This window comes from Rhinoderma darwinii, unplaced genomic scaffold (genome assembly GCF_050947455.1).
Source record: "Rhinoderma darwinii isolate aRhiDar2 unplaced genomic scaffold, aRhiDar2.hap1 Scaffold_41, whole genome shotgun sequence".
Classification (NCBI taxonomy): domain Eukaryota; kingdom Metazoa; phylum Chordata; class Amphibia; order Anura; family Rhinodermatidae; genus Rhinoderma; species Rhinoderma darwinii.
Window position 1 is genome coordinate 717,395 of NW_027463673.1, and position 21,148 is coordinate 738,542.

Here is a 21,148-nt window from a genome sequence, read left to right on the forward strand (position 1 = left end):
CTGCCAGGTATGGGGTAAGGGGGTCTGATGTGAGGGTGTAACTGCCAGGTGAGCGGTAAGGGGGTCTGATGTGAGGGTGTAACTGCCAGGTGAGCGGTAAGGGGGTCTGATGTGAGGGTGTAACTGCCAGGTGAGCGGTAAGGGGGTCTGATGTGAGGGTGTAACTGCCAGGTGAGTGGTAAGGGGGTCTGATGTGAGGGTGTAACTGCCGGGTGTGCGGTAAGGGGGTCTGATGTGAGGGTGTAACTGCCAGGTGAGGGGTAAGGGGGTCTGACGTGAGGGTGTAACTGCCAGGTGAGTGGTAAGGGGGTCTGATGTGAGGGTGTAACTGCCAGGTGAGCGGTAAGGGGGTCTGATGTGAGGGTGTAACTGCCAGGTGAGCGGTAAGGGGGTCTGATGTGAGGGTGTAACTGCCAGGTGTGCGGTAAGGGGGTCTGATGTGAGGGTGTAACTGCCAGGTGTGCGGTAAGGGGGTCTGATGTGAGGGTATAACTGCCAAGTGTGCGATAAGGGGGTCTGATGTGAGGGTGTAACTGCCAAGTGTGCGGTAAGGGGGTCTGATGTGAAGGTGGGATAAGACTTTTATGTGTGTAACTGCTGATTTTGAAGGTTGGGGGCACCGATATAGATATGATGAGGGTGAGAATGGTCACACACTGGAAATGTCATTGTGTAGGATTACTGTGTGCATGCTGCGTGTAAGGGCAGGGTTTATACTTGTAGATAGGACTGGGCAATTAAGAAAAAAACACGAAAGTGAAATTCAGCGCAATTAACCGACGTCATCTTGGGCATGTCAGGTTTTTTATTTTATTTTTTCCCCCCCAGTTTAAACTATCTGTATATATATTTATAGGGGCATTATACTGTGTGGAGGCAGCTATGGGGACATTATACTGTGTGGGGGCAGTTATGGGGACATTATACTGTGTGGGGGCAGCTATAGGGACATTATACTGTGTGGGGGCAGCTATTGGGGTATTATACTGTGTGGGGGCAGCTATGGGGGCATTATACTGTGTGGAGGCAGCTATAGGGACATTATACTGTGTGGGGGCAGCTATTGGGGTATTATACTGTGTGGGGGCAGCTATGGGGGCATTATACTGTGTGGGGGCAGCTATGGGGACATTATACTGTGTGGGGGCAGCTATGGGGCATTATACTGTGTGGGGGCAGCTATGGGGGCATTATACTGTGTGGAGGCAGCTATGGGGGCATTATACTGTGTGGGGGCAGCTATGGGGGCATTATACTGTGTGGGGGCAGCTATGGGGGCATTATACTGTGTGGAGGCAGCTATGGGGACATTATACTGTGTGGGGGCAGCTATGGGGACATTATACTGTGTGGAGGCAGCTATGGGGGCATTATACTGTGTGGAGGCAGCTATGGGGACATTATACTGTGTGGAGGCAGCTATGGGGACATTATACTGTGTGGAGGCAGCTATGGGGATATTATACTGTGTGGGGGCAGCTATGGGGGCATTATACTGTGTGGAGGCAGCTATGGGGGCATTATACTGTGTGGTGGCAGCTATGGGGGCATTATACTGTGTGGAGGCAGCTATGGGGACATTATACTGTGTGGAGGCAGCTATGGGGACATTATACTGTGTGGAGGCAGCTATGGGTGCATTATACTGTGTGGAGGCAGTTATGGGGACATTATACTGTGTGGGGGCAGCTATGGGGAAATTATACTGTGTGGGGGCAGCTATGGGGCATTATACTGTGTGGGTGCAGTTATGGGGGCATTATACTGTGTGGACGCTGTTATGGGGACATTATACTGTGGGTGCAGCTATGGGGGCATTATACTGTGTGGGGGCAGCTATGGGGGCATTATACTGTGTGGGGGCAGTTATGGGGAAATTATACTGTGGGTGCAGCTATGGGGGCATTATACTGTGTGGAGGCAACTATGGGGGCATTATACTGTGTGGGGGCAGTTATGGGGACATTATACTGTGTGGGGGCAGCTATGGGGACATTATACTGTGTGGAGGCAGCTATGGGGACATTATACTGTGTGGAGGCAGCTATGGGGACATTATACTGTGTGGAGGCAGCTATGGGGAAATTATACTGTGGGTGCAGCTATGGGGGCATTATACTGTGTGGAGGCAGCTATGGGGGCATTATACTGTGTGGGGGCAGTTATGGGGACATTATACTGTGTGGTGGCAGCTATGGGGCATTATACTGTGTGGGGGGGCCAGCTATGGGGGCATTATACTGTATGGGGCAGCTATGGGGACATTATACTGTGTGGAGGCAGCTATGGGGCATTATACTGTGGGGGCAGCTATGGGGACATTATACTGTGGGTGCAGCTATGGGGGCATTATACTGTGTGGGGGCAGTTATGGGGACATTATACTGTGTGGTGGCAGCTATGGGGCATTATACTGTGTGGGGGCAGCTATGGGGACATTATACTGTGTGGAGGCAGCTATGGGGGCATTATACTGTGTGGAGGCAGCTATGGGGGCATTATACTGTGTGGGGGCAGCTATGGGGCATTATACTGTGTGGAGGCAGCTATGGGGACATTATACTGTGTGGAGGCAGCTATGGGGACATTATACTGTGTGGGGGGCCAGCTATGGGGGCATTATACTGTATGGGGCAGCTATGGGGACATTATACTGTGTGGGGGCAGCTATGGGGACATTATAGTGTGTGGAGGCAGCTATGGGGACATTATACTGTGTGGGGGCAGCTATGGGGACATTATACTGTGGGTGCAGCTATGGGGGCAATATACTGTGTGGAGGCAGCTATGGGGGCATTATACTGTGTGGTGGCAGCTATGGGGGCATTATACTGTGTGGAGGCAGCTATGGGGGCATTATACTGTGTGGAGGCAGCTATGGGGACATTATACTGTGTGGGGGCAGCTATGGGGACATTATACTGTGGGTGCAGCTATGGGGGCAATATACTGTGTGGAGGCAGCTATGGGGGCATTATACAGTGTGGTGGCAGCTATGGGGACATTATACTGTGTGGAGGCAGCTATGGGGGCATTATACTGTGTGGAGGCAGCTATGGGGGCATTATACTGTGTGGAGGCAGCTATGGGGGCATTATACTGTGTGGAGGCAGCTATGGGGACATTATACTGTGTGGGGGCAGCTATGGGGACATTATACTGTGGGTGCAGCTATGGGGGCAATATACTGTGTGGAGGCAGCTATGGGGGCATTATACAGTGTGGTGGCAGCTATGGGGACATTATACTGTGTGGAGGCAGCTATGGGGACATTATACTGTGTGGGGGCAGCTATGGGGACATTATACTGTGTGGGGGCAGCTATGGGGACATTGTACTGTGTGGGGGCAGCTATGGGGACATTATACTGTGTGGAGGCAGCTATGGGGACATTATACTGTGTGGCGGCAGCTATGGGGACATTATACTGTGTGGAGGCAGCTATGGGGACATTATACTGTGTGGAGGCAGCTATGGGGACATTATACTGTGTGGGGGCAGCTATGGGGACATTATACTGTGTGGAGGCAGCTATGGGGACATTATACTGTGTGGGGGCAGCTATGGGGGCATTATACTGTGTGGAGGCAGCTATGGGGGCATTATACTGTGTGGAGGCAGCTATGGGGACATTATACTGTGTGGAGGCAGCTATGGGGGCATTATACTGCGTGGGGGCAGCTATGGGGGCATTATACTGTGTGGGGGCAGCTATGGGGAAATTATACTGTGTGGAGGCAGCTATGGGGACATTATACTGTGTGGAGGCAGCTATGGGGACATTATACTGTGTGGGGGCAGCTATGGGGACATTATACTGTGGAGGCAGCTATGGGGACATTATACTGTGTGGAGGCAGCTATGGGGACATTATACTGTGTGGAGGCAGCTATGGGGACATTATACTGTGTGGGGGCAGCTATGGGGACATTATACTGTGTGGGGGCAGCTATGGGGACATTATACTGTGTGGGGGCAGCTATGGGGACATTATACTGTGTGGGGGCAGCTATGGGGACATTATACTGTGTGGGGGCAGTTATGGGGGCATTATACTGTATGGGGGCAGCTATGGGGGCAATATACTGTGTGGAGCAGCTATGGGGGCATTATACTGTATGGGGGCAATATACTGTGTGGGGGCAGTGTCAGGGGTATTGTAATGTCGGGGTAGGCAGACAGACAGGTGAGCCCTAATCTACCCGCCACTCAGTCCCTGCCTACTTGCAACGGCCCGTCCTAGGCGACGGCGATCAAGTGGGCGACGGTGCCTACGCTGAATAAGTGCACGACAGACAAACAGACAAGGGTACACAGAAGCTAAGGGAAATGGGGCAGTTGCCCACGGCAACACCGTGAGCAAGAAGAGTAGTGAACGAGACGAGTCAAACCAGGAGTGCACGAGGTACAAATCGCAGAGCAGGAGCGTAGTCAGTAAAGCCAGGGTCAAAAATGAAGCAAGGTCAATAATCATAGCAGGAGCAGCAGAGCCAGGAAACAGAAAAGAATCACAGGCAAAGGAGGAGCAGGAAATGCAGGTATAAATAGACAGAGGGCGGGAGCTAGCTCCGTCTAGCCAGGCTGTGATAGGCTCTCCACTCCTCAGCCTCCCAGCCTGACTGGTAGAAGATCGTGTCACTCTCTCAGACTTAGGAGCAGGTGCAGACTGATTACCCACGGGCGTTGAGACAGAAGCTGTGTCTGGCAGATCCTTTACAGTCCCCCCCCCTTTTAAGAGGGGCCACTGGACCCTTTCTAGGTGGACCTGGCTTATTGGGGAAACGAAGATGGAACCTCCTGAGCAATACCCCAGCGTGAACATCCCAAGTCCTCTCCTCAGGCCCGTATCCTCTCCAATGGACCAGGTACTGGAGGGAGCCTTGGACCATCCTGCTGTCCACAATCTTGGCTACCTCGAATTCTACCCCTTTAGGGGTGAAAATAGGGACCGGAGGTTTCCTCGAGGGAGCCAAGGACGGGGAGCAGCGTTTAAGGAGGGAGGCATGAAACACGTCGTGTACTCGAAAAGACGGGGGTAACTCCAGTCGGAAGGAGACAGGGTTAAGGACTTCAATGACCTTGTACGGCCCTATATACCGGGGAGCAAATTTCTTAGACGGGACTTTAAGGCGCAAATTTTTAGAAGATAGCCACACCAGATCCCCGACCACAAACAAGGGGTTAGCAGAACGTCTTCTCTCAGCCTGAGTTTTTTGTATACTCTGGGACGCCTCTAGGTTCTTCTGAACCTGGGCCCAGACTGTGCACAGTTCCCGATGAACGACATCTACATCGGGATTGTTGGAACTACTAGGAGAAACGGAGGAGAACCGTGGATTAAACCCAAAATTACAGAAAAAGGGGGAGACCCCTGACGAGTTACTGACCCGGTTATTAAGGGAAAATTCGGCGAGGGGAATGAATGAGACCCAATCATATTGACAGTCGGAGATAAAACACCTTAAGTATTGTTCTAGAGTTTGATTAGTCCTCTCGGTTTGGCCATTGGTTTCAGGATGGAAGGCCGAGGAGAAGGACAGATCAATCTCCAACTTTTTACAGAAGGCTCTCCAAAACAATGAAACAAATTGTACCCCTCTGTCCGAAACAATACTGACAGGGACCCCATGGAGAGGCAGGATGTGTTTGACAAACAAGGTAGCCAACGTCTTGGCATTGGGTAGTTTCTTGAGGGGCACAAAGTGGCACAACTTACTGAAGCGGTATACTACAACCCACACCACCGACTTGCCCTGAGATGGAGGCAGATCGGTGATAAAATCCATGGAGATATGGGTCCAAGGTCTCTGGGGAATGGGCAAAGAACATAGAAAGCCCGCTGGTCGGGACCTGGGAGTCTTTGACCTAGCACAAATCGCAGAGCAGGAGCGTAGTCAGTAAAGCCAGGGTCAAAAATTAAGCAAGGTCAATAATCCTAGCAGGAGCAGCGGAAACAGGAAAGAATCACAGGCAAAGGAGAACCAGAAAATGAAGGTATAAATAGAGGGCGGGAGCTAGCTCCGTCTAGCCAGGCTGTGATAGGCTCTCCCACTCCTCAGCCTCCCAGCCTGACTGGTAGAAGATCGTGTCACTCTCTCAGACTTAGGAGCAGGTGCAGACTGATTACCCACGGGCGTCGACACAGAAGCTGTGTCTGGCAGATCCTTTACAGTCCCCCCCCCTTTTAAGAGGGGCCACTGGACCCTTTCTAGGTGGACCTGGCTTATTGGGGAAACGAAGATGGAACCTCCTGAGCAATACCCCAGCGTGAACATCCCAAGTCCTCTCCTCAGGCCCGTATCCTCTCCAATGGACCAGGTACTGGAGGGAGCCTTGGACCATCCTGCTGTCCACAATCTTGGCTACCTCGAATTCTACCCCTTTAGGGGTGAAAATAGGGACCGGAGGTTTCCTCGAGGGAGCCAAGGACGGGGAGCAGCGTTTAAGGAGGGAGGCATGAAACACGTCGTGTACTCGAAAAGACGGGGGTAACTCCAGTCGGAAGGAGACAGGGTTAAGGACTTCAATGACCTTGTACGGCCCTATATACCGGGGAGCAAATTTCTTAGACGGGACTTTAAGGCGCAAATTTTTAGAAGATAGCCACACCAGATCCCCGACCACAAACAAGGGGTTAGCAGAACGTCTTCTCTCAGCCTGAGTTTTTTGTATACTCTGGGACGCCTCTAGGTTCTTCTGAACCTGGGCCCAGACTGTGCACAGTTCCCGATGAACGACATCTACATCGGGATTGTTGGAACTACCAGGAGAAACGGAGGAGAACCGTGGATTAAACCCAAAATTACAGAAAAAGGGGGAGACCCCTGACGAGTTACTGACCCGGTTATTAAGGGAAAATTCGGCGAGGGGAATGAATGAGACCCAATCATATTGAGAGTCAGAGACAAAACACCTTAAATATTGTTCTAGAGACTGATTAGTCCTCTCAGTTTGGCCATTAGTTTCAGGATGGAAGGCAGAGGAGAAGGACAGATCAATCTCCAACTTCATACAGAAGGCTCTCCAAAACAATGAAACAAATTGTACCCCTCTGTCAGAAACAATATTGACAGGGACCCCATGGAGACGCAGGATGTGTTTGACAAACAAGGTAGCTAACGTCTTGGCATTGGGTAGTTTCTTGAGGGGCACAAAGTGGCACAACTTACTGAAGCGGTATACTACAACCCACACCACCGACTTGCCCTGAGATGGAGGCAGATCGGTGATAAAATCCATGGAGATATGGGTCCAAGGCCTCTGGGGAATGGGCAAAGAACATAGAAAGCCCGCTGGTCGGGACCTGGGAGTCTTTGACCTAGCACAAATCGCAGAGCAGGAGCGTAGTCAGTAAAGCCAGGGTCAAAAATTAAGCAAGGTCAATAATCCTAGCAGGAGCAGCGGAAACAGGAAAGAATCACAGGCAAAGGAGGACCAGAAAATGAAGGTATAAATAGAGGGCGGGAGCTAGCTCCGTCTAGCCAGGCTGTGATAGGCTCTCCCACTCCTCAGCCTCCCAGCCTGACTGGTAGAAGATCGTGTCACTCTCTCAGACTTAGGAGCAGGTGCAGACTGATTACCCACGGGCGTCGACACAGAAGCTGTGTCTGGCAGATCCTTTACAGGTATATTATATACAGTAGTATACAGGAGGCTCAGGGGATAAATATTAATTCAGTGGCGTAGCATGCAAATAGGGGGCGTGGTGTGCAAAACAGGGTGTGGCCTAAATAATCTTTCATGAATGGTAATTGAGGTTATATGTATGGTGATTTTGATTTAGGTCATAGCCGCCCGGCCTTCTTGTGGATGACTGCAGGGTAATGTTCTGTTGTGAGCCTCAGTAGTTACTCTGCGGTGACAGGAGGAGCAGATTTTGGGCTTTTGTGCGGCACAATACAGTCTGGCATCACCTGTCCATTATTACTGACAGCAGTAACACATAGAGATAGTGACGGGGTAATTATTTATATCCTCAATTATTCATTAATCAAAACTAATTATTAGAAACAAAAGGAAAAAATAAACTTTTAACTATTGATCAATATAAATCTGTATTTTTTGGATATAAAGTGGAATTATTTTCTTTCATTGGCAAAATATACTTCTATCAGCTGTACATGCCCAGGTAATACCAGCATGGTACATATAACTATGTGCAGGAAGATGTATGCCTGTACCGGCTGTACATATATAACTATATACAGCATATACCCAGGTTATACCAGCATGCCCCATATCACTATATACAGGAAGATGTGTGACTTATACCAGCTGTACATATATAATTATATACAGAAGATACCCAGGTTATACCAGCATGCTCCATATCACTATATACAAGAAGATGTGTAACTTATACCAGCTGTACATATATAATTATATACAGAAGATACCCAGGTTATACCAGCGTGCTCCATATCACTATATACAAGAAGATGTATAACTTATACCAGCTGTACATATATAATTATATACAGAGGATGCCCAGGTTATACCAGCATGCTCCATATCACTATATACAAGAAGATGTATAACTTATACCAGCTCTACATATATAATTATATACAGGAGATACCCAGGTTATATACAGGAGATGCCCAGGTTATACCAGCATGCTTCATATCACTATATACAAGAAGATGTATAACTTATACCAGCTGTACATATATAATTATATACAGAAGATACCCAGGTTATACCAGCGTGCTCCATATCACTATATACAAGAAGATGTATAACTTATACCGGCTGTACATATATAATTATATACCTAAGATACCCAGGTTATACCAGCATGCTCCATATCACTATATACAAGAAGATGTATAACTTATACCAGCTGCACATATATATAATTATATACAGAGGATACCCAGGTTATACCAGCATGCTCCATATCACTATATACAGGAAGATGTGTGACTTATACCAGCTGTACATATATAATTATATACAGAAGATACCCAGGTTATACCAGTGTTATGGAATAAATATATGTATAATGTATCTGGGACCTCAATGAGTGCAATGCTGAAGAGTAGAACATGTATTAGAATATATGTTGGGTATGTGATGGTATAGAACAACCTATAATCAATGATATAAGTGTAATGTATGCACTACTTCAAGGTAGAAGGATAAACGAGTCTATATTTTGGGTATTATTGAAAGGTTATGGAATGTAATAATCTGCAGATGTTCTGCAGAAACTGGAAATTGCGAATTCATTATGTTATGAGGGTACTACCAGGAACTAGGGGGTTTGTTTGCAGGATGGTTTGTTTCTGGGCGTACAGCCAAGATAGATATGGGTAGAACACCGGATTAAAAACTAGATGTAAGGAATAAGAATAATGTACGTAGAGATAAGAATAATGAGGAAAGAAACCACAAGAATGTATATGTGTCTGCACGTAATTATATGATATTTTTACTATATAAACTCTGTGTCTCTGCAAATAAAGTCAGAAGTATTTTTGCCTTGAGAAACGTCTCAGTGTGTCTTTGCTTCTCCGAGCTCGCACCCCCCCCACCTGATTTGAACCTGCATGGAGATCAAGGCGTAACGTGACCTCATTGCGATCACAGAAATTGGCGCCCGAACAGGGACTTGACCAGAAGGACGGCACCCCACCTAGGGGATCTCCCGGGACTAGAGTGGCGACTCTCCAGACTAAGGAACGTGCAGACCACTGCTGCAGCAAGGTAAGAAGACTTAATTCTTACAAACTCTGCTCTGCACCTTCCTGTCTGGTAGGTCACCTTCCCGGTAGTACTCCTGAGGGATAGAGGGGCCACATGAGGGTGTTTTTAGTGTAAAAATCTGGTCAAGTCTATATGTAATCCTACCCTCAGGATAAAGTGCCTGATCTCCATGACAGTATTTGTATGAATGTTGTAGAAACCCAGTTTTGTGTCACAAATGCATTTTAGAATAAGGAAATTGTTTTTGGAAAAAACTTCCGATAATCCGGCAAATTACCAAAAACATGTGTACATGCTTCAGGTGACTATGGGGATTATGATAGGCTAAATTTTAGCCCGGAAATCGAAAATTTTGTGCAATCTGATAATCCGGAAAAATGCCGAAAATGTGTGTACAGCATTGAGGTACTTGCGGGGATTATCATGCACTGATTTTCAGCTCAAAATTCCAGAATTTTCTGCAATCCGATAATCCGGCATGTCAAATGAACAGCTTGATTTTACGTTTGCCTTATTATTTGGATCAGGAATATTTGTCATATTACTGTTATGGTGTGGAGGATATCTCCTTGAGTGGTGTTTAAAGTGAATAAGAAGAAAGTAAGCTAGTTATAAAAGGAATTTAATTCTCTGGCCAGAGTAGAAGAAGGTTTAAAAGGGTTTTGAGGGGATAAGTAACTGTATAAAATAGGTGAGAAAGGTAGTGTGGGACTTTCCCTAACAGCCAATAGCCATAGTGTTTGTTAGTGAAGATAAAAAACTGAGAGAGAAGGGTAAGAGTCCCCTCCATCATAGCAGGGCTATGGGAAACAGTCACGGCAAACGAGAGTTTGAGGTATGGCATATGGGTGAGCAAGCACCTGTTAAAAGGGTGTAAGCTTACTAGGGGATCGTAAATCCAGAGATTCACCTATCAGGAAAACTACCCCCTACATAACTTAGGGTCTGCCTATAGGCGACCACTTATAACTAGACAATGGGGAACTGGTGTCCCTATTAAGTACGGAAATTAGAAACTGTCTAAAACAGATGAGAATGGAATTCGTCTGTCAGCTAAAATCTGTAACAAGAGTAAGTACGGAAGCTAGAAACTGTATAAAACAGATGAGAATGGAATTCATCTGTCAGTAGCTAGAATCTGTAACAAGAGTAAGTACGGAGACTAGAAACTGTCTAAAATAGATGAGAATGGAATTCATCTATCAGTAGCTAGAATCTGTAACAAGAGTACGAGATGAGCACCCCAAAGGACAAACCGCCAAACAGGTAGTAGCAGAAAGAGAAGGTAAAAAGGCAACGCAGGGAACAAAAAAAAAAAAAAAAAAAAAAAATAATTAATGAAAGCATGTGGTCTAGAATCCCATGGAAGGTTAGACGCAGGAAAATGGAATGAATGTTGTGACACAAAACGTGGATGGTTGAAAGATAAAAAGTTACAGGGGAAAGCAGAAGCATGGAGAAAAGTGTCAGAAGAAGTAGTAGTTGTTTTAATGTTGCAAGTGACCTTATAGTAAATTCCCATATGGTATAATTTAGAATCAACTAGTGTGACAAGAGAAGGGGGAGGTGAAGAACAGCTGCTGGTGAGATAAGAAATGTAATCTTGTTCTTGAAATGAATGGACACAACATTAAATGCTGATATAGATATTTTGTATGACTTTGTGTCATTTTGTAGATTGAATCAGGAAAAGTGATAAATGTAATAATGTATAAGCAGTCCTTCACAGCCAAACCACCAGACACCTCTGTCTTATATGATGAGACCCTTGATCCTGTCATACATTCTGCACAGAGTGCAGAGTTGCTTGCCCTGATCAAGGCATGAAAACTGGCAGAGGGAAAAAGAGGAGGGCGGCTCAAAGCCGCAGATTGGGCAAAAGGTATTCTGGAGAACAAAGGGAAGTTGGAAGGTAGAAAGTTGATGAAAAGTGCTTTAGAGGGATTTGCAGAAGAGGAAGTTAGGAATAAGAAATGTATTGTATGTATTAGAGAACAGGACCAGCAGACGCCCGGTAATGGCGTCCGTACCTCATGTTGAGTGTGTCCTCATTGTTGGTGGGAAACCCCCTGCGCACTGTTTCCAATGGGAGAGGCTGCCCCCCCCCCTGCCCCTGATGTGGCCACGCCCGGCCCATCCAAATCAGTATGAAATAATCACCTTGTTAATTTTGTCATTTGTAGTGTTTTTTCTATTTTACAGAAGTTCCAGTCTAGTTCACTGATGAAACAACACGTAATTATAAGATAGAGATGGTGGCCGTCAGATTGTACGGTTAAACATTAACGTAGATAATTTCTATACAATGGTGTGATAAATGATTGCAGATACGTATGTTGTTTTGCCGGCATTGAAAGTGTTAAGTTGTGAGAAGTTGTGAGAAGTTGTGAGAAGCTTTGAGTGTGTGACCCCCCTCCCTCCCCCCTAAAGTGTGCTGTGTTTGGGAGGAGGAGGAGGGGGGCTGACTGGGTGCAGTCTGCAGGGCTGATGAGACAAAGGGATCTCAATATGCACTGCTGAGATATATATATATATATATCAGTAATGTCTACAAACTGAAATAAATTTCTTCTCTTTTGCGCAAGCGCTGTTGGTTATAAAAGTTACGATATTTATGTGTTATGATGTGATCAGATTTCATGTGTTTTGATAATTCAGATGTATTAAACTACAGATACTGTGAGACACGGGGGTATTGAAAATGTATGTGCCCCCACCGTTATACTGTTTATTGGTTTGCAGTAATTAATGTTATCAGAGATAATATTTTCTGTTTTATTGAATAACTAACTACAATTGTTCTATTTTTGATTTCACACATGAGTTATGTTATTGTAAAGATCAAATGTTTGTCAGGAAAAAGTCATTTTTGTTTCAGGCTGTTGTACATTACAGGGGGTTAAACTAGTGTTATGTTGAGATGTAGTTTTGAACTCTGCTACATCACTCTCGCAGAGTCCACAAAGGGGGGAAGGGTGAAGGAACTGATCAGGTACAATTTTGGTTTATGTGTAAGAGACCATCCCCCTCCAGCAAAGTTACACAGGAGGCGATGTGACGTCACTCACACGAGTTTTTATGGATTTAGATGAGGGAGAAGGCAAAACAAAATTTGTCTGGACATTGTTAATTTGATGTAAAGTTTTTGGGAATGTTTTATTTTTATTAATCAAGTATTTGCAGAACCTGATAAAAGTGAGATTCTCAAAGTATTCTGCATTATCAGCTGAATGAGGAGGAGTTGTGTTTGGTAGCGGCTTGTGACACCAATCCATGGAGTACCTCTACGCAAGCATATACTTTGTACTGTACTGAACAAAATGGACATGACACTGCGGTTCTCACACAAAGTCATGGACCACAGCAGCGCCCGGTAGCATATTATTCAGCTAGACTAGACCCTGGGGCCCGAGGTTCCCCATCATGTGTGAGAGCTATCATTGCTGTAAATTCAATGTTAAACAAGGCCTCAGATTTGGTCCTGGCATTTCCACCACATGATATTACTGCTATTCTAACTCAAGTACAACCGAAGCATTTGTCCACTGCAAGACATTTGAGATTAACCTGTGCTCTTCTTCTTCCTGAGCAGGTTACTTTACACCGCTGTACTACATTGAACCCAGCTACCTTACTGCCTTTGGAGCAAGGGGGAGAAGACGTAGGTAAAGTATGGTCACAATTTTTGCCTGAAACTGATGAACATGATTGTATGGCCCTTATGGCCCAGGAAACAGTGGGCTTTGCACATATGAAAGATACCCCACTCCAAAACCCAGACCTAAGACTCTTTGTGGATGGTTCAAGGTATTGTGTAGAAGGATCTTTTCTTACAGGATATGCAGTAACCACCGAAGATGTAGTCCTAGAAGCAGCCTCCTTACCAGCGTCCCGCTCAGCACAAGAAGCGGAGCTTAAGGCCCTGGCAGCAGCATGCCAACATGCAGAAGGAAAGACAGCAAATATATACACTGACTCTCGATATGCTTTTGGGATTGCACACGATTATGGCCCCATATGGAAGGCTAGACAGTTTTTGACCTCTGCAGGTACACCTGTAAAGAATGCAGACTTTGTAAAATACTTGATGGCGACCCTGATGTTACCTACAGAAGTAGCAGTAGTAAAAATTAAAGCTCACACTAAGGTGAGTTCACCAGAGACAAAAGGGGAAATGCCCTGGCAGACGAAGCAGCAAAGCAAGCAGCACAGAAGCTACCCGTGTTAGCAGCCGTATGTCAGATAAAAGATCCAGAGGAAACAAGACCAGCTGTAAGCCCGGAACTACTGCAAAAACTTCAAGGACAAGCAACAGAAGAAGAAAAAGACAAGTGGACGGCCCAAGGAGCAACGCTACGAAAAGATGGCCTCTGGCAATGCAAGAATAAACTGTGCCTGCCTAAGACAATGTTCCCAATGATGGCCCAGATAACACATGGAGAGACACACCAGTCAAAAACGGCAATGATGGGCTTGGTAAACAAGGTGTGGTATGCCCCAGGGTTTAGTGTGATGGCCAGCAGTTTTACACAAGGATGCATGATCTGTGCAACACATAATATTGGAAGAACTGTAAAAGTACCACAGAAGCACACACCCAGACCTATATATCCGTTCCAGAGACTGCAGATAGACTATATTCAATTACCAAAAGTCGGTACCTATGAGTATGTGCTTGTTTGTATTGATCTCTTTTCAGGATGGCCAGAAGCTTTTCCAATAACCAAAGCTACAGCCGTAGCCACAGCAAAGAAACTGATCAACGAGGTGGTGTGCAGATATGGAGTTCCAGAGATGATCGAGAGCGACAGAGGAACTCATTTTACGGGTGAAATCATGAACTATGTGTTGTCAGCTCTAGGCATAAGTCAAGCCCTACATACACCATACCATCCACAAAGTAGTGGGAAGGTTGAGAGACTAAATGGGACTCTCAAATTGAAAATCCAAAAAGCAATGGTAGAAACCGGGAAACCATGGACCGAGTGTCTACCATTAGCCTTGTTCTCAGTAAGATATACGCCCACAAAAAGAACAGGTCTCAGCCCATATGAGATCTTATTTGGGTCGGCTCCCAGATTAGGATGTTATTTTCCACAGGTGCTCCAAATGCAGTATGGTAGACTAACAGATTATGTATCAACCCTGAACAAATAATTGACCAAGGTGCATGCACAAGTCTTTGCTTCCATTCCAGGTCCTGATTCAGTTGAAGGGACGTATAAGCTAGAACCAGGAGATTGGGTCGTTGTCAAAAGACACGTGAGGAAGAGCCTTGAGCCACGATTTGATGGTCCTTTTCAAGTCCTACTCGTTACAAGCACCTCAGTGAAGCTCGAAGGAAAGGCAAGCTGGATTCACGCCAGTCATTGTAAAAAGGTTCTTCAGCCAGAAGAATGAAGATCTTTGCGGTTGTTGCGGCGGTTGTTGCGTGTGCTCTTATACAAAAAGGCAGAACTGCTACTCCTGTACACGTAATCAGTACAGAATCACTGGAACAGTTCAGGACAGGGTGGGCGAATGCCACAGTGGATAGAAAGCAGGGTAACTACACCTGTAAGGCCAATGCCCCGTGTTATACTACAAATGTGACTACAACCGAAGGGACTTGGAAAAAAGGACCACATGGAGGGACTGTGTACCTTCACATAGACAAAACAGCCAACATTAGCATACAAGAAGAGACGCCGGGGCTGTTGCTTTGTTGTTATGAACCAGATTTACAGTATCGACAGAAATATACAACCAGTAAAAATAGAAACAAAATGATAAATAAGACTTATGAAAGATGCAACAAGGAGAGGCTCAACTCTACGATTGTAATAAAAGAAACTGATGGGATGATATTATGTATGAATAATAGCGAAATAAGAAATAGAAGATATTTTGTATTCTTGATAACAATTTTAAGAGATAGTTTTAAGCCACATATAACAGTACAAAGTCTGGAAAGAATCGCACACACTTGTAAGAGCGCTGTAACCCAACAGCAGAAAAAGAATGTACACTTCAATATTTCCTTCCCTGAATCCCCCTGCTGTCATAGACAAAAAAGAGAATGGCATGACCCGCTATTAGGAGGGGTAGGAACGGGATTAGGAGTATTGAATGGTATACAGTTAGAAACAGTTATGAACAAATGAAACTCAGTGGGAGACGACACATCTACTGCATTAAGGAGAGGTGCCTCATGGTTACCTACTACCTTTGCCATACAACAGAAAGGGTTAACTATAGATGAACTGTTTCTAAATGTTTTTAATGAAAGTATGCTAACCGAATATAGAACATTACAGAATGTATCAACTTTAGTAAATTGGACAGTATGTACGCTTAAAACGATGTGGCAACAAGAACAGATGAATAAATTGTTTAGTAGTCATGTTAGGCAATGGACAGACATTCTGCCCATAGGAAAGAGAAATGATACGTGGTTATTGTTACAGCCTGAGTATACTGAGTGTACACCTAAATGGTGTGCAGGAAGACTAATAGCATTTCATGTGAAAAATCCTACTCTATTATGCAAATTTATTGTTATGCCAATGGTAATGATTGATCCGGTGACATTATTAGGACAATATTGGATGCCGGAAATGAAAGGAACACACATAGATTCTCAAAATAAGACAAGGAATATAGATTTGTGCCAGTTATCAGAGCAAGGATATGTATGTAATCAGCAGTCAGGGATATATGAACCCTGTCTAATGCAGCACCAGGATAATGTATGCGCACTCACTATAATCCCAGAAGCTAACCTACAGGTATATATTGAAGTAGGTCCACAGCATGTATGTTTAATAACTAACAACAAGCAGACCCTTAGCCAGTTTAATCTCATGGGACCATTTTCAGGATGTCTATACAATGTGACGCATTTGACTTGGGGGAACCAAACTATAGTGTTCCTGCCTACTTTAGAAGAAATAATGTCCACTGTATGGGTACCTGAACCTTTGCCCTATGGAAATTTTAGTTTGCCACTGGAAGAGTTAAAACAAGTGTTACAAAAGTCTAAAGACGTAAAGAAATTGATAGCAGCCCATAATGTAACTCTAAGTAAAGTGAAAGTATTGGCTACAATAGCAGCTAAGGAAGTAATAAATTTATCGTCAGCAATAAAAGATGCCAGTGCCCATCACTGGTATGACATATTTACAGGATTTTCCCCCACTGCCACTAAGATACTGCATGTGTTATTCCAACCCTTGATATGTTTCATAATATTGTTTATATTGCTTACATGTTTTAATTGTTATACATTTTGCAAAATAAGGGAAGCATTCAATCAGAGGCCTATACATTATGATGAAAGAGTGTTGTGAGATTACCCCACCTACATACCTGTGTGAATCAAGTGAAGAAATGGATCGAAGCCTTGCTATCAGGAGATAGAAGTAGCATTGGAATTTAGGTGTTGGTAAAATCACAAAAGGAGGGATTGTTATGGAATAAATATATGTATAATGTATCTGGGACCTCAATGAGTGCAATGCTGAAGAGAAGAACATGTATTAGAATATATGTTGGGTATGTGATGGTATAGAACAACCTATAATCAATGATATAAGTGTAATGTATGCACTACTTCAAGGTAGAAGGATAAACGAGTCTATATTTTGGGTATTATTGAAAGGTTATGGAATGTAATAATCTGCAGATGTTCTGCAGAAACTGGAAATTGCGAATTCATTATGTTATGAGGGTACTACCAGGAACTAGGGGGTTTGTTTGCAGGATGGTTTGTTTCTGGGCGTACAGCCAAGATAGATATGGGTAGAACACCGGATTAAAAACTAGATGTAAGGAATAAGAATAATGTACGTAGAGATAAGAATAATGAGGAAAGAAACCACAAGAATGTATATGTGTCTGCACGTAATTATATGATATTTTTACTATATAAACTCTGTGTCTCTGCAAATAAAGTCAGAAGTATTTTTGCCTTGAGAAACGTCTCAGTGTGTCTTTGCTTCTCCGAGCTCGCACCCCCCCCACCTGATTTGAACCTGCATGGAGATCAAGGCGTAACGTGACCTCATTGCGATCACACCAGCATGCTCCATATCACTATATACAGGAAGATGTGTGACTTATACCAGCTGTACCTATATAATTATATACAGAAGATACCCAGGTTATACCAGCATGCTACATATCACTATATACAGGAAGATGTGTGACTTATACCAGCTGTACATATATAATTATATACAGGAGATACCCAGGTTATACCAGCATGCTACATATCACTATATACAGGAAGATGTGTGACTTATACCAGCTGTACATATATAATTATACACAGGAGATACCCAGGTTATACCAGCGTGCTCCATATCACTATATACAAGAAGATGTATAACTTATACCGGCTGTACATATATAATTATATACCTAAGATACCCAGGTTATACCAGCATGCTCCATATCACTATATACAGGAAGATGTGTGACTTATACCAGCTGTACATATATAATTATATACAGAAGATACCCAGGTTATACCAGCATGCTACATATCACTATATACAGGAAGATGTGTGACTTATACCAGCTGTACATATATAATTATATACAGAAGATACCCAGGTTATACCAGCGTGCTCCATATCACTATATACAAGAAGATGTATAACTTATACCAGCTGTACATATATAATTATATACAGAAGATACCCAGGTTATACCAGCATGCTCCATATCACTATATACAAGAAGATGTATAACTTATACCGGCTGTACATATATAATTATATACCTAAGATACCCAGGTTATACCAGCATGCTCCATATCACTATATACAGGAAGATGTGTGACTTATACCAGCTGTACATATATAATTATATACAGAAGATACCCAGGTTATACCAGCATGCTACATATCACTATATACAGGAAGATGTGTGACTTATACCAGCTGTACATATATAATTATATACAGAAGATACCCAGGTTATACCAGCGTGCTCCATATCACTATATACAAGAAGATGTATAACTTATACCAGCTGTACATATATAATTATATACAGCATATACCCAGGTTATACCAGCATGCCCCATATCACTATATACAGGAAGATGTGTAACTTATACCAGCTGTACATATATAATTATATACAGAATATACCCGGGTTATACCAGCATGCTCCATATCACTATATACAGGAAGATGTATAACTTATACCAGCTGTGCCTATATAATTATATACAGAAGATACCCAGGTTATACCAGCATGCTCCATATCACTATATACAGGAAGATGTATAACTTATACCAGCTGTACCTATATAATTATATACAGGAGATACCCAGGTTATACCAGCATGCTCCATATCACTATATACAAGAAGATGTATAACTTATACCAGCTGTACCTATATAATTATATACAGAAGATACCCAGGTTATACCGGCACGCTCCATATCACTATATACAAGAAGATGTATAACTTATACACGCTGTACATATATAATTATATACAGGAGATACCCAGGTTATACCAGCATGCTCCATATCATTATACACAAGAAGATGTATAACTTATACCAGCTGTACATATATAATTATATACAGAAGATACCCAGGTTATACCAGCATGCCCCATATCACTATATACAGGAAGATGTGTAACTTATACCAGCTGTACATATATAATTATATACAGAATATACCCGGGTTATACCAGCATGCTCCATATCACTATATACAAGAAGATGTATAACTTATACCAGCTGTGCCTATATAATTATATACAGAAGATACCCAGGTTATACCAGCATGCTCCATATCACTATATACAGGAAGATGTATAACTTATACCAGCTGTACCTATATAATTATATACAGGAGATACCCAGGTTATACCAGCATGCTCCATATCACTATATACAAGAAGATGTATAACTTATACCAGCTGTACCTATATAATTATATACAGAAGATACCCAGGTTATACCGGCACGCTCCATATCACTATATACAAGAAGATGTATAACTTATACACGCTGTACATATATAATTATATACAGGAGATACCCAGGTTATACCAGCATGCTCCATATCATTATACACAAGAAGATGTATAACTTATACCAGCTGTACATATATAATTATATACAGAAGATACCCAGGTTATACCAGCATGCTCCATATCACTATATACAAGAAGATGTATAACTTATACCAGCTGTACATATATAATTATATACAGAAGATACCCAGGTTATACCAGCATGCTCCATATCACTATATACAGGAAGATGTATAACTTATACCAGCTGTACATATATAATTATATACAGAAGACACCCAGGTTATACCAGCACGCTCCATATCACTATATACAAGAAGATGTATAACTTATACCAGCTGTACATATATAATTATATTGTAAAGGATCTGCCAGGCACAACTTCTGTGTATACGCCCATAGGTAATCAGTCTGCACCTGAGTCTATGTCTCTGAGACTGACTCCAGCTTCCACCACTCAGGATGGCAGGCTTAGGAGTGGGAGAGCCTATCGCAGCCTGGCCAGACGGAGCTAGCTCCCGCCCTCTGTCTATTTATACCTGCCTTTCCTGTTCCTCCTTTGCTTGTGATTCTTCTCGTGTGGTTTCCTGGCCCTGCTACAGCTTCTGACTATTTGATCCTGCTCCATACTGACCCTGCTTTCTGACTACTCTCCTGCTCTACGTTTGGTACCTCGTGCACTCCTGGTTTGACTCGGCTCGTTCACCACTCTTGTTGCTCACGGTGTTGCCGTGGGCAACTGCCCCATTTCCCTTTGCTTTGTGTTCCCTTGTCTGTTTGTCTCTTGCACTTACTGAGCGTAGGGACCGCCGCCCAGTTGTACCCCGTCGCCTAGGGCGGGTCGTTGCAAGTAGGCAGGGACAGAGTGGCGGGTAGATTAGGGCTCACTTGTCCGTTTCCCTACCCCCGTCATTACATATTAACAGAAGATACCCAGGTTATACCAGCATGCTCCATATCACTATATACAAGAAGATGTATAACTTATACCAGCTGTACATATATAATTATGTACAGAAGATACCCAGGTTATACCAGCATGCTCCATATCACTATATACAAGAAGATGTATAACTTATACCAGCTGTACATATATAATTATATACAGAAGATTCCCAGGTTATACCAGCATGCTCCATATCACTATATACAAGAAGATGTATAACTTATACCAGCTGTACATATATAATTATATACAGAAGATACCCAGGTTATACCAGCATGCTCCATATCACTATATACAAGAAGATGTATAACTTATACCAGCTGTACATATATAATTATATACAGAATATACCCAGGTTATACCAGCATGCTCCATATCACTATATACAAGGAGATGCATAACTTATACCAGCGGTACATATATAATTATATACAGAAGATACCCAGGTTATA

General features: G+C 43.7%; 1 protein-coding gene across 1 annotated transcript in view; it reads right to left on the bottom strand.

Annotated features, from left to right (window-relative positions):
• GPR4 (G protein-coupled receptor 4) overlaps positions 1-21,148 on the bottom strand; it is a 44,481-nt gene that overhangs the window by 14,097 nt on the left and 9,236 nt on the right. The window lies entirely within an intron of this gene.